The sequence below is a fragment of the Bos indicus genome, chromosome 2 (genome assembly GCF_029378745.1).
Source record: "Bos indicus isolate NIAB-ARS_2022 breed Sahiwal x Tharparkar chromosome 2, NIAB-ARS_B.indTharparkar_mat_pri_1.0, whole genome shotgun sequence".
NCBI classification, from domain to species: Eukaryota; Metazoa; Chordata; class Mammalia; order Artiodactyla; family Bovidae; genus Bos; species Bos indicus.
In genome coordinates this window covers 98,755,406-98,769,722 of record NC_091761.1, presented here as the reverse complement: position 1 = coordinate 98,769,722, position 14,317 = coordinate 98,755,406, and positions in this window count along the sequence as shown.

Genomic DNA, 14,317 nt, shown 5'->3' with positions numbered 1-14,317 from the left:
CTAGAACCAGCTCTCCATTATTTCACTCTGACAATATTCTCTTTATGTGATTCTACTTACTAGACCACAAGCATACTTTCACCAGTGCCTTACTTCAGCTAGAAAGAATCAACTTAGCTTAGTTAGCTCAGTGCTATAACAAATTATCACAGTCTGGGTGGCAAACAACAGACGATTTCTCTGGCAGCTGGGAAGTCAAAGATCAAGGTGACAGCAGATTTGTTTTTTGCTGAGGATCCTCTTCCTACAATGTGGACAGCTGCCTTCTCACTGTGTGCTCACATGCCTTTCCTAGGTGTGTGCACACAGAGACAGAAGGGGCTCGGGCCTCCTCCTCTTATAGAGCACTGATTCCATCCTGGAGGCTCAGTCCTCATGACCTCATCTGAACCTAATTACTTCCCAAAAGCCTCACTTCCAAATACCATCTTGCTGGAGATAGGACTTCAACATATGAATATAGTGGAGACACAAACATTAAGTCCAAAAGTACAAGTCAACAGAAATCATAAATCTTAAGAGAAAAGAATAAAAATGCAAATGACGATTTAACTGTTTCCATCACATCACAAGATAGAATATGCAAAAGTCTATTATAGGAGGCAAAGGAGCTTTGGACAAACGAGGTATAATTTATCTTGCAACTCCATTTGTACATAATAAAGCATTTAAAATGGGCTTCTCTGGTGGCTCAGATGGTAAAGAATCTGCTGGCGATGTAGGAGACTCAGTTTTAATCTCTGGGTCAGGATGATTCTTTGGAGAAGGGAATAGCAGCCCACTCCAGTATTCTTGCCTGGAGAATCCCAGGGACAGAGAAACCTGGAGGACTGCAGTCCATGGAATCGCAAAGAGTTGGATGGTACTGAGTGACTAACACTTTCAGTTCACTTTCAGAACAAACATTTTAAATAACTTCTTATTCTGATACAATTTTGAACTTATAGAAAAATTTGTAAGAATAATACGACTCCCATATACACTCTACCCAGATTCGCCTCTTGTTTTGTTGTTACCCAATTTGCTATGTCTCTCTCTCCCTCACTTCTTCTCCTCCACCTTTTCTCTCTCCCCCTCTCTCATCTTTGAATCTCTCTTTATATCTATATACAAATACATATTCACCTATATATGTATATATTCCTTTTTTCCAATCCACTTAGAAAAGTTGGAAATAATGTACCCATTCATTTCTAAGTATGTTGGAATATATTTCTTAAAACTAGACATTATTGACCCAATCAAAATGTAATTATAAAAATCATAATATTTGAGTGATACAATAATATCTAACCTACAATTTATAGTTCTTTTAAAATTATTTTAATAATGTTTTATACTATTTTATTTGTATAAATTAAATAGCTGGTCAATACTCCAGATTAATACACTGCATTTATTTGTCAAGTTTTTTAGTTTTCTTTAATCTGAAACATAGACTCAGTCTTATTTTGTCTATCTTGACCTTCACATTTTTAAAGTGTAGAGCATACTCATTTTAGAGATTAACAAGCCTGATACAGAAATGATGTTGTATTCTTCTCAGTTCAACATGTCAGAAGTACATAATATTAATTTGAATATTGATGGTAATTCTGATCACTTGGTTAAAGAGTTATCTGCTAGATTTCCTCCTAGTATATTTTATACATTATTTTTAAAGTTCTCGGAAGTGATTTCCAGTAGTAAGTTATAGAAGTTTGCTTCTTATTTTCAATTATTTAAGAATACATTGCAAAGAGATCTAAATACATTCTACTGTGTGACCTTAAACCACATCCTAACAATTAGACAAAGCAGTTAAAAATAGACCACTTTGTGGTGGTTCAATTAATTAGACAAATATTTACTGTCAATCTGAGAGAGATATTACAGTACTTAAAAGATACCTTAGGCAGGTTCTAATTTTAATGGAGCAAAACAGTTTCACGAGTATCTATTCTGCCTCATTTAAGTACAAAATGCCTCAGAAGGTACACAAGTAAACATTATAATAGTAAAAAACAGGTATTTAACCAGATTAGGACAAAGTCAGGTCTTTAAAAATATGGGGTGTAGGAGGAAAGCATTTCCAATGGAGTAAAATCCAAAAGCAAGAAAAAATAGATATAGGTACACAGATGGATACATACAAAAATAAAAATTGAACAGATAAAACAAAGTGTTGAAAATATTTAAGAAAGATGGAATCATAGCTACCAGTGTGCTAGAAAGAAGTAGAAATACGCTTGTTTGACAGGCGTATGTATGATATGATTCCTAGTAAATTTGAAAAGGTAGGTTGAGTGCAGTAGGTACAGAACTTTGATAAAAACAAGAATAGACGGTTTTGCATTCAGTAATGGAGAATCACTGAAAGTTTTTACCAGAACACAGCTTTTATTGGCATTGTATTTAGATATAGAAACAGAAACGGATTTAAAAGCAATCAGTTAGTGGAGAATGACACAAGCTCAGGTGATGTGTGACAGTGGTCGTTAGTATGGTGATAGGGTAGAATGGGAATGATAAACATCATACCCATAGTCAGTTCAGTTCAGTTCAGTCGCTCAGTCGTGTCCGACTCTTTGCCACCCCATGAACTGCAGCACGCCAGGCCTCCCTGTCTATCACAAGACCAGGAGCTGGCTGTGGCTAGATCATGAACTCATTGCTAAATTCAGACTGAAATTGAAGAAAGTGGGGAAAACCACTAGACCATTCAGGTATGACCTAAATCAAATTCCTTATGATTATACAGTGGAAGTGAGAAATACCTAGTAGAGCTAGACAACTGAAAGAATGTGCGTGCAGATGTAGCAGATTTTGTGATTTAAAAAAAATGATACTTGGAAAATGGTAACTTAAATCTTGCATAGGTTTGATACAGAGAGATGGTAAAAATAGATAAATTAGTAAATAAAAGAAGAAAAGACCTTCAGAGAGAGACTACTGAGAAAACAAAGGGAAGTAGTCCATGGGCAGAACCTCAGGGAGCAACTACAATTTGGAGATGTCAAATAGAAAAGAAGCCTGTGGAAATAATTCTGAAGAATCAGTCTCTAGAGAAAATGGGATGTCCAGAAAGGAATAGAATATCGTAAAGAGGAGCCAAAGAAGATTAAATCTGAGAAAAGGTGGATCCTTGGGGCAATGAAGAGGACATTGTGGTAATTGCAGAGTTGCTTTTGTATGTTGGCAGAGAAAGGAACCAATGCTGCAAGGGATCACATTCATTTGAAAGATGTAAGACAACCTAGGTGATTGTTTTTGCCAAGAATTTACTGGGTTGCACAGTTCAGAAAACTCTGCTATGTCTTTCTAGCACGCTCAGCATAAGATAACCTGAAGTTAAGCAGCAAATGGACTATTGACAGAAGCATTCAAAGGCCTGTCCAGATTTATTCTCTGGGACTTCAGAGAGAACATTTCAAAATCTTATAGTCCTGAGGTTTTGCCTCTCTGATTTGTGCTGTCTTGACTCCTATTATCTACTCTGAATTTCCCTTTTCTTTAAACTGAATCAACAGAAGAAAACATAGAATCTTGCCCTGAGTCATTTCTTATATTCTTCATATGTAAGAAGTTCAAATAATATAATTTTAAATTCAAACTCCCTATAATATTCTTTGCAACTGGAATTCTCCAGGCCAGAATATTGGAGTGGGTATCTGTTCCTTTCTCCAGGGGATCTACCCAACCCAGGGATCGAACCCAGGTCTCCCACATTGCAGGCAGATTCTTTACCAGCTGAGCTACCAGGGAAGTCCAATAACACTGGAGTGGGTAACCTATCCCTTCTCCAGAAGATCTTCCCATCCCAAGAATCCAGCTGAATTGAACCCAGGCCTCCCACATTGCAAGTGGATTCTTTACCACCTGAGTTACCAGGGAAGCCCTGATAATACACTGTAGTTTAAGAATGAGCCAAAAAGATTCATTTTAAAGTAATCTATGCTATGAACTTGAAACATTAAAATATAATCTTTTTAAGGCATTAGTTCACCTTTTTACCAGAATAATTTGGAAAAGATTAAAGCAGGGAAAGTCAACTGTTAAAATTTACCAGCAACCTAAGCTTTTTCAGATGAACACTTGTTAAAGATATCCAAAACATGTGCATATGGTACAGAACTAAATTAATCTACCAAATTTTTTTTTTCAATTCACACTTTCCTTGGCCTCTTCTCTAATATTAATAGTGTTACCATTTCTGTCACCCAGAATTACCATAGCAGTAGTATTGTCTTTTGATTACTGCTAAACATTTCAAACTGCCCAAACCTTCAGCAAAATCAGGGTTTGTTTTTTTTTTTAAGTTTTGCTTTAAGAATTACAGTAGCAATATGAATAATATCCCACTCTTATTTTTTGAGAACAAATGTTGAAAGGGTGAAGCTCTCTGGAGTGACAGGTCTCATCACAGAACTTTATCTAGACCAATGTTTCACTCAATATTTCCACCAAGAAAGCCTGAAAGGGAAAATGTACAATGTGAGTCTGAAGCCACGGATTTGTTCACCTTTAAAAACTGATAGTTAAAAATAAAAATCAAATTTTCTCTTTTGCTCTGCAAATAAGAGCACTGTTAGTTTTGTTCCCCCAGGATCAATACTAATCATGCTATATAACCAACCCAGAGCACTTGGTAACAAGCAGGAGATAGTGAATTCAATTCCATTTTTGTGAGAGGGTTGCAAGTCAATATGTTTTGAAGACAAATAAAAAATCTAATTTTTAAGCAAAGCTACCATGGGAACACATTTGTAATACATCACTTTCAATATACAAAGATCCTGCATGGGTCTAGTTAATATTAAAATATTATACTCATTACTGTCAAGTGCAATTTATTTCTCACTCCTGAGAGTTATCTCTCCATCTAGCATTTCAAAACACGTTTCCATTGCCTTTGTATGTGTGGGAGAATATTTGAGTTTAGAAAGGTTAAGGGTTGCAAGATCTCTGAGTAGAAACAGCAAGGTCACCTGTAGTTTGGAAAGTGCAGTAGAGAGAACAATAGTAGAGGGAGAAAGAAATAAATTGCAACTTAGTAAGACAAACCCAGTGGAGGAGAGCAGAGGCTGAATGCCAAACTGATTTTATAAAGAAGCATAGGTCTGCCCCCAACACACACTCGTGCTATCAATGGATTCAGTGTTTGTTGCTTTCCTTTCCATGTGGAATGTAGGGAGCCATGCTCATTAAACCGGAGGAGCTTTTAGGAGAATTTCAGTCGCACAACCCCAGCCAGCAAAAAGCACTGTGTGACTTGATGCATTTCTGGCCTTTATCGAGCCCATCTTTGCATGAAATGTTCCTTTGGTATCTCTGATTTTCTTGAAGAGATCTCTAGTCTTTCCCATTCTGTTGTTTTCCTCTATTTCTTTGCACTGATCGCTGAGGAAGGCTTTCTTAACTCTTCTTGCTATTCTTTGGAACTCTGCATTCACATGCTTATATCTTTCTTTTGCTCCTTTGTTTTTCGCTTCTCTTCTTTTCACAGCTATTTGTAAGGCCTCCCCAGACAGCCATTTTGCTTTTTTGCATTTCTTTTCCATGGACATGGTCTTGATCCCTGTCTACTGTACAATGTCATGAACCTTATTCCATAGCTCATCAGGCACTCTATCTATCAGATCTAGGCCCTTAAATCTATTTCTCACTTCCACTGTATAATCATAAGGGATTTTATTAGGTCATACCTGTATGGTCTAGTGGTTTTCCCTACTTTCTTCAATTTAAGTCTGAATCTGGCAATAAGGAGTTCATGATCTGAGCCACAGTCAGCTCCTGATCTTGTTTTTGTTTACTGTATAGAGCTTCTTCATCTTTGGCTGCAAAGAATATAATCAATCTGATTTTGGTGTTGACCATATAGTGATGTCCATATATAGACATCTTGTGTTGTTGGAAGAGGGTGTTTGTTACGACCAGTGCATTTTCTTGGCAAAACTCTATTAGTCTTTGCCCTGCTTCATTCCGTATTCCAAGGCCAAATTTGTCTGTTACTCCAAGTGTTTCTTGACTTCCTACTTTTGCATTCCAGTCCCCTATAATGAAAAGGACATCTTTTTTGGGTGTTAGTTCTAAAAGGTCTTGTAGGTCTTCATAGAACCGTTCAACTTCAGCTTCTTCAGCGTAACTGGTTGGGGCATAGACTTGGATTACTGTGATATTGAATGGTTTGCCTTGGAAAAGAACAGAGATCATTCTGTTGTTTTTGAGATTGCATCCAAGTACTGCATTTTGGACTCTTTTGTTGACCATGATGGCTACTCCATTTCTTCTGAGGGATTCCTGCCCGCTGTAGTAGATATAATGGTCATCTGAGTTAAATTCACCCATTCCAGTCCATTTTAGATTGCTGATTCCTAGAATGTCAACATTCACTCTTGCCATCTCCTGTTTGACCACTTCCAATTTGCCTTGATTCATGGACCTGACATTCCAGTTTCCTATGCAATATTGCTCTTTACAGCATTGGACCTTGCTTCTATCACCAGTCACATCCATAGCTGGGTATTGTTTTTGCTTTGGCTCCATTCCTTCATTCTTTCTGGAGTTATTTCTCCACTGCTGCACTCAATATGCCAGAAAATTTGGAAAACTCAGCAGTGGCCACAGGACTGGAAAAGGACAGGTTTCATTCCAATCCCAAAGAAAGGCAATGCCAAAGAATGCTCAAACTACCACACAATTGTACTCATCTCACACGCTAGTAAAGTAATGCTCAAAATTCTCCAAGCCAGGCTTCAGCAATATGTGAACCATGAATTTCCTGATGTTCAAGCTGGTTTTAGAAAAGGCAGAGGAACCAGAGATCAAATTGCCAACATCCGCTGGATAATGGAAAAAGCAAGAGAGTTCCAGAAAAACGTCTGTTTCTACTTTATTGACTATGCCAAAGCCTTTGACTGATCACAATAAACTGTGGAAAATGCTGAAAGAGATGGAAATCCAGAACACCTGATCTGCCTCTTGAGAAATCTATATGCAGGTCAGGAAGCAACAGTTAGAACTGGACATGGAACAACAGACTCATTCCAAATAGGAAAAGAAGTACGTCAAGGCTGTATATTGTCACCCTGCTTATTTAACTTATATGCAGAGTACATCATGAGAAACACTGGGCTGGAAGAAGCACAAGCTGGAATCAAGATTGCCAGGAGAAATATCAATAACCTCAGGTATACAGATGACACCACCCTTATGGCAGAAAGTGAAGAGTAACTAAAAAGCCTCTTGATGAAAGTGAAAGAGGAGAGTGAAAAAGTTGACTTAAAGCTCAACATTCAGAAAACGAAGATCATGGCATCTGGTCCCATCACTTCATGGGAAATAGTTGAGGAAACAGTGGAAACAGTGTCAGACTTTATTTTTGGGGGCTCCAAAATCATTGCAGATGGTGACTGCAGCCATGAAATTAAAAGACGCTTACTTCTTGGAAGGAAAGTTATGGCCAACCTAAATAGCATATTGAAAAGCAGAGACATTACTTTGCCAACAAAGGTTCGTCCAGTCAAGGCTATGGTTTTTCCTGTGGTCATGTATGGATGTGAGAGTTGGACTGTGAAGAAGGCTGAGTACCGAAGAATTGATGCTTTTGAACTGTGGTGTTGGAGAAGACTCTTGAGAGTCCCTTGGACTGCAAGGAGATCCAACCAGTCCATTCTGAAGGAGATCAGCCCTGGGATTTCTTTGGAGGGAATGATGCTAAAGCTGAAACTCCAGTATTGATGCTTTTGAACTGTGGTGTTGGAGAAGACTCTTGAGAGTCCCTTGGACTGCAAGGAGATCCAACCAGTCCATTCTGAAGGAGATCAGCCCTGGGATTTCTTTGGAAGGAATGATGCTAAAGCTGAAACTCCAGTACTTTGGCCACCTCATGCAAAGTGTTGACTCATTGGAAAAGACTCTGATGCTGGGAGGGATTGGGGGCAGGAGGAAAAGGGGACGACAGAGGATGAGATGGCTGGATGGCATCACTGACTCGATGGACGTGAGTTTGAGTGAACTCTGGGAGTTGGTGATGGACAGGTAGGCCTGGCGTGCTGCGATTCATGGGGTCGCAAAGAGTCGGACACAACTGAGCGACTGAACTGAACTGAACCGAACTTGATGCAGAATCCATTTCCATTCTCTTTGATGTTCAATTGGCACGTTTAAAATTGTCATTTGTCTTAAATACAAACTGTACCTAAACTTATAATGTTGACGAAATGAGTCTCTCTTCTCCAAGATTGTAAAGAAAAACTAAGAGTAAATCACCTCCTGGCTCCATTGTGTTCAGAGTCAGCAATAAATCACAAATCTGTTGTTTGTCCTCCAGACCTTAATGGTCTACATCCTATCTCAGTTTTAAGCTTCTCTGGTATCACCACTTATTCATTTAAAAGTTCTGACTTTTTACTTTGTTTCACTAGGTTTAACTGGGTTGGACTCTCTTCTCTGTAAATCCTTGAAAAATCATTGAAACTGACTTTTAGTTTTTTGTGCAAAGACACTAGTAGATGGTTGAAAAAAGAAAACATCACCCATTCTATTTCCTGGTGTGTTTCAGACACTGATTTGGGATTTTCTTTAGAAGATAATAATTTGATCCATAGATGAAGACAGTCTCTCTGTCTTGAGACATTGATTGATGAGTTGGAAGTAATCATCCAAAAAGTTAAAGCTTTGTAGCATTCAGATTAGATGAACAGTCGTTGCCATCCACACCATCTTTAAGGTGAGCCCCTGTAACTTGTCTGGAAATAGCAGTATCATAAAATTTAGAACCAGAGTGAACATAGAGACAATCTATAAGCAGAAACTTTCCTTAGATTCATAAAAAATAAGAGAACAGAAGAGAAATCTCTTTTAAAAAGATATTTCTTAATCTTCTTTAAAGACTGGCATCATTTGTTAATATATGAAGCTATATGCCAATCTGATTTGCTTTAGAAAATAATTCCATATTGTTTTGTGTGTGTTCAGAACTGTTTTCTTCTGATATCCAGAGCTTTAAAGAAATAGAAAATTATCTTTAATGCACATTGCATAAAACAAGTAATAGCCACAGCCCAATTCAGCAGATCCATTTTCTAAAACTTTAACCTTATTCTGTTTTATTGAATGACCTCCAAAAATTAAGGTTATCAGATCTATTCAGTCTGAATGATGATCTAAGTGGAATTTACATCCCACTCAAATTTTTACCCCACATGTATACTTTATTATATCAAATGGAAAGTGAAGGTAAATTATGTTCATTCTCCTCCATTCAAAAGAAAATAAATATATGCAGTTTATGAAGATTGCCAACAATAAGGAATGAAATAAAAGAGTCTTCTGATTTACCAGAAAATAAACTTAATCAGAGCACCTGTTTCATATGCAGTCTATTTAACTGGTGTTTTATTATGTTACCTGAGATTTAGGAAGCTACTTAGTAGGTGTCAGAACTACCAACGACAATCACTACTAAAGTCAAAGTTTACAGATTATGTACTTATTTTCAGACAGAAGTATAAAAATAAATTACTTCAGCTTTGATTTTTTCAATATTGTGATTTTGTTAGACAATAAAGCTTCTTGTAAATCTGTACAAAGTTCATAAACGTAGACTGAAACTTCCTTGCAAAGATCACCAATGACCAACAATTACACCTGGTTGGTGTCGCCTCATAGCTTTCTCTGTTTTCTGAGTGACACTGCTGAGTATCCTCTTCTTAAAATTGTATTCTCTGAAAATACATTAACCTAACACTTCCTGAATAAGTGTAGCTGGCTCAGTAGTTTGGTTCCTCCATACAGGGCCTAATTTTGTCTTTGTCCCACTTACCATCTTAGTTCAAGACAATTGTTTATTTCTGGATTACCAAAAGTCTTCTACTTAGTCTTAATTTTTTTTTCCAAATCCAGTTCATCTTGAAGAGGGTTTGCACTGTGAGTTTCTCTCAGTCACTTCAGTTTAGTTGCTTAATCATGGACTGCAGCATGCCAGGCTTCCCTTTCCATCACCATCTCCTAGTGCTTGCTCAAACTCATGTCCATCGAGTCAGTGATGCCACCCAACCATCTCACCCTCTGTCATCCCCTTCTCCTCCAGCCTTCAATCTTTCCCAGCATCAGGGGCTTTTCCAATGAGTCAATTCTTTGCATCAGGTGGTCAAAGTATTGGAGTTTCAGCTTCAGCATCAGTCCTTCCAATGAATACTCAGGACTGATTTCCTTTAGGATTGACTGGTTAAATCTCTTTGCAGTCCAAGGGACTCTCAAGAGTCTTCTCCAACACCACAGTTCAAAAGCACCAATTCTTTGGCGCTCAGCTTTCTTTATAGTCCAACTCTCACATGAATACATGATGCGGGGGGAGAGAATAGGAAATACAATCACAAAGATGACAAAGGGCTGGATTACTAAGGGTATATAGGCCACTGAACAGAATTTCAGTGAGTTTCTCTAGCCAAATGAATATTGGCAGAAGTGATGGTGTACTAGTTCTTAGACCTTAGACATCGTGTATGTCTGCTGGTTCATTGAGAAGCTTCTGTCCACTATGAGAAGAAAATACCTCAAGTAATTGAAGTCTTTCAAGACTGCATCCCAAAACAAGAAACACAGAGCAGTCCTGAGCATAACTCATACCTGAAAAAGAACTGCCCAGGTGCCCTTCAGATTTCTGAGTGAGAAATGTATGCCTATTGCTGTAAATCACTGAGGCATTTGGATTATTTCTTAAATGACATTATTGCTATAAAGGCCTAGCTAATACAGTATTATTGCCATTGTGCAAATGAAGAAAGCCAGACTCACAGAAAGTTATTTTGGTGAGGTAAGCCCAGAGACTCAGACTCAGGTCTCTCTGATTCAAAATTCTGTGGTCATTTCACACTCTCACATGATACTCAAATACTTGTTAAAATTTTAAGCTAAAATGGGTAACTGTATGCTTTTCCTACTTTTATTTATTAAATATTTATTGATTTATTGCCATGTTCTATGGTAATAAATGAGGCTACTTGTATACAATTTCATTGTATATAAATTATCTTCCAGGCTCCTGCATAGTTTCTCTAGATAGAGTCACAACAGAAGCAGCACTGTCATAGCATAATTTATAAACATCCCAGTGTCTCCCAGTTTCACCAGAATACATTCTGTTCAGTGGCCTTTAAACTCTTATGTAACGCAGCCCTTTGTCTGCCCCAGCCACTCTAGTCTTCAGGTTTTTGCACAAACCAGAGATTTTCCTGTCTTAGAGCCTTTGTCTTTGTTGCTGAAGTTTAGTCAACATTATTGGTAATTTTAAAGAAAAAAATTAATTTTGATAATTCCCTTTATTATTTTTGTATATTAATATATCTACTTTTGTCTTATTCTGTTTGATTCTACACAGTTATTCTTGTATCAGCTTCTTGTCCTGGGTGCTCAGCTTACTTCTTTTTTTTCTAATTTATGAATTTAAGGTTATAAATTCCTCCTAAAACCTACAGACAGTCACAACTCAATGAATTGACATGATTTTTTCAACTTCGAAAGTCAAAGTGTTAGTCACTCAATCCTGTCCACTTTTTGCAACCCCATGGACTGTATAGCCTGCCAGGCTCCTCTGCCCATGGAGTTCTCCAGGAAAGACTAGTGGAGTGGGTAGCTGTTCCCTTCCCCACAGGATCTTCCACAATGGTGCACACATAATACACATTCAGTAGACATCGTACTTTGAATTTTTAGTTATGATCTTTTAGTTATGATATGCCAACAATGTGTAGCATGATACTGTCTCCTAATACTGTGCAGAGGCAGTGATCATGAGGGTGAACTATTGACACACTTATGCCATCCTGTATTCATACAACCTCTCTGTTTTTCACGTTCAATACCATATTCAATAAATCACATGAAACAGACAACACTTTATTATAAAACTTCCTGTTAGATGATTTTGCCCCAACATAGGCTAACATAAGTGTTCTGAGAGTGTTTGGGATTCCCAGGTGACTCGATGGTAAAGAATCCTCACATTAAATGCATTTTTGGCTTAAAATGCTTGGCATTTAGGATGGTTTTATTGGGGGCATAATTCCATCATAAGTAGAGGGAAATCTGTACTTTTTGAATTTTATGTTAGATAAGAAGTCCCTTCCTTTCATGTAATGCTAAATATGATTTCTACTGATAATATTTCCTCTTTGATGCATTATATATTTAGAAGTATTTTTAATATAAAATAATATCTTTAAAACATTCATTTGGTTTCTAATTTAATGTTGCTCTGCTCAGAGAATGTGGCTTGTATTATCTGCACCTTGGATTTTTTAAAAAAAAATTTGTTTATGCCAAGAATGTGGTCAAATCTTATAAATATTCCATAAGTGTTTGAAAAGTTTTGGGTTGCAATGTTCTTTACATGTCCTATTTGATGAAGCTTGTTAATTGCATTGTTCAAATCTATATTCTCATTGACTTTTTTCTTGTCTGTTTGATCTATCAATAAGTAAGAGAGCCATGTTAAAATCAATTCTTTTTTTAGTTTCTCCTTTTAAATCCTTCAATTTCACTTGGTACATTTCAAAGCTATGTTATTTAAGTCGTTAGTACATTAGGATCAAAACATCATCCTGAAAAATTATTTATCAAAACAGAGTGGACCTCTTTATCTAAATTAATTCTATTTTATCCAAAAATCTATTTAATCTGGGATTAAAATAGAAGTGTTGGATTTATTTTAGTTCTTATTTACCTATCATATAGGTTGCCCATATACATTTGCCTATCCTATATGCTTTTGCCTATCCTATATGCTTTTTTGGTTTATTTCAAACATTCTATATTCTTGTACTTCTTGCCTCTTCTAAGAAACACATGATTAAGAAAAAAAAAACCTATTCTTTTTTTCAGTAGGACATTTTTGTCTTTCAAGTGCAGTGTTTATTTCATTTACTTTATTACATTAGAGGATAAGTTCCATGGAATCATTAACTTTTATTGCTTTATTTATTGGGGTCTCCCCAATGCCTAGAATAATAGCACCTTGTACAGAGTACGAGCTCAGTACACATTTATTGAGTGAATGAATGAATGAATGATTATACTTCACTTGAGTTTATGTGTACTCTGTTACATATTAATAGAGAGGCAATATTGTGATGATTAAGAACATGCCCTGAAGTCAGACTGTTGCTGCTGCTAAGTCACTTCAGTCGTGTCCGACTCTGTGCAACCCCAGAGACAGCAGCCCACCAGGCTCCCCCGTCCCTGGGATTCTCCAGGCAAGAACACTGGAGTGGGTTGCCATTTTCTTCTCCAATGCATGAAAGTGAAAAGTGAAAGTGAAATCGCTCAGTCGTGTCCGACTCTTAGCAAACCCATGGACTGCTTCACGGGTTCAAATTCAAGTTTTGTTACCTACCAGTTCCCAACTTTGAGTCTTTCTGTGCCTCAGTTATCTGATTGTGGGAACAACAGCATCTGGTGGCTCAGACGGTAAAGTGTCTACCTACAATGTGGGAGACCTGGGTTCGATTTCTGGGTCTGGAAGATCCTCTGGAGAAGGAAATGACTACCCACTCCAGTATTCTTGCCTGGAAAATCCCATGGACGGAGGAGCCTGGTGGGCAACAGTCCATGGGGTCACCAATAGTCGGACACAACTGAGCAACTTCACTTCACTTCACTTCCTTCTCCTAAGGCTGTGCATAGGATTAAATAATTTAAACTATGTAAATCATTTAGAACAGCCTTTTGCACATAGTAAGTGTCATATAAGTACTAGCTATTATCCACTTTCCCTTCACTAACTTGGAAGTTATACAATTTGTACACTTTGAACAATTTTATCTTGCCTATTTAACTAGAAATGGTCTAAAGTTAATTAATATAAAAGGATTGTGAAACACTTGAACTCTGTTTGCTGCTGCTGCTAAGTTGCTTCAGTAGTGTCTGACTCTGTGTGACCCCATAGACGGCAGCCCACAAGGCTCCTCTGTCCCTGGGATTCTCCAGGCAAGAATACTGGAGTGGGTTGCCATTTCCTTCTTCAGAACTCTGTTTACCATCTTTCAATATATCTGCAGTTTTAGTTCAAGAGTATCAATCAATTCAATTCAGTCCCTCAGTTGTGTCCAACTCTCTGCAACCCCATGAACCACAGCACGCCAGGCCTCCGTGTTCATCACCAGATCCCTGAGTCCACCTAAACCCATGTTCATTGAGTTGGTGATGCCATCCAACCATCTCATTCTCTGTCATCCCCTTCTCCTCCTGCCCTCAATCTTTCCCAGCATCAGGGTCTTTTCAAAGGAGTCAGCTCTCACATCAGGTGGCCAAAGTATTGGAGTTTCAGCTTCAACAT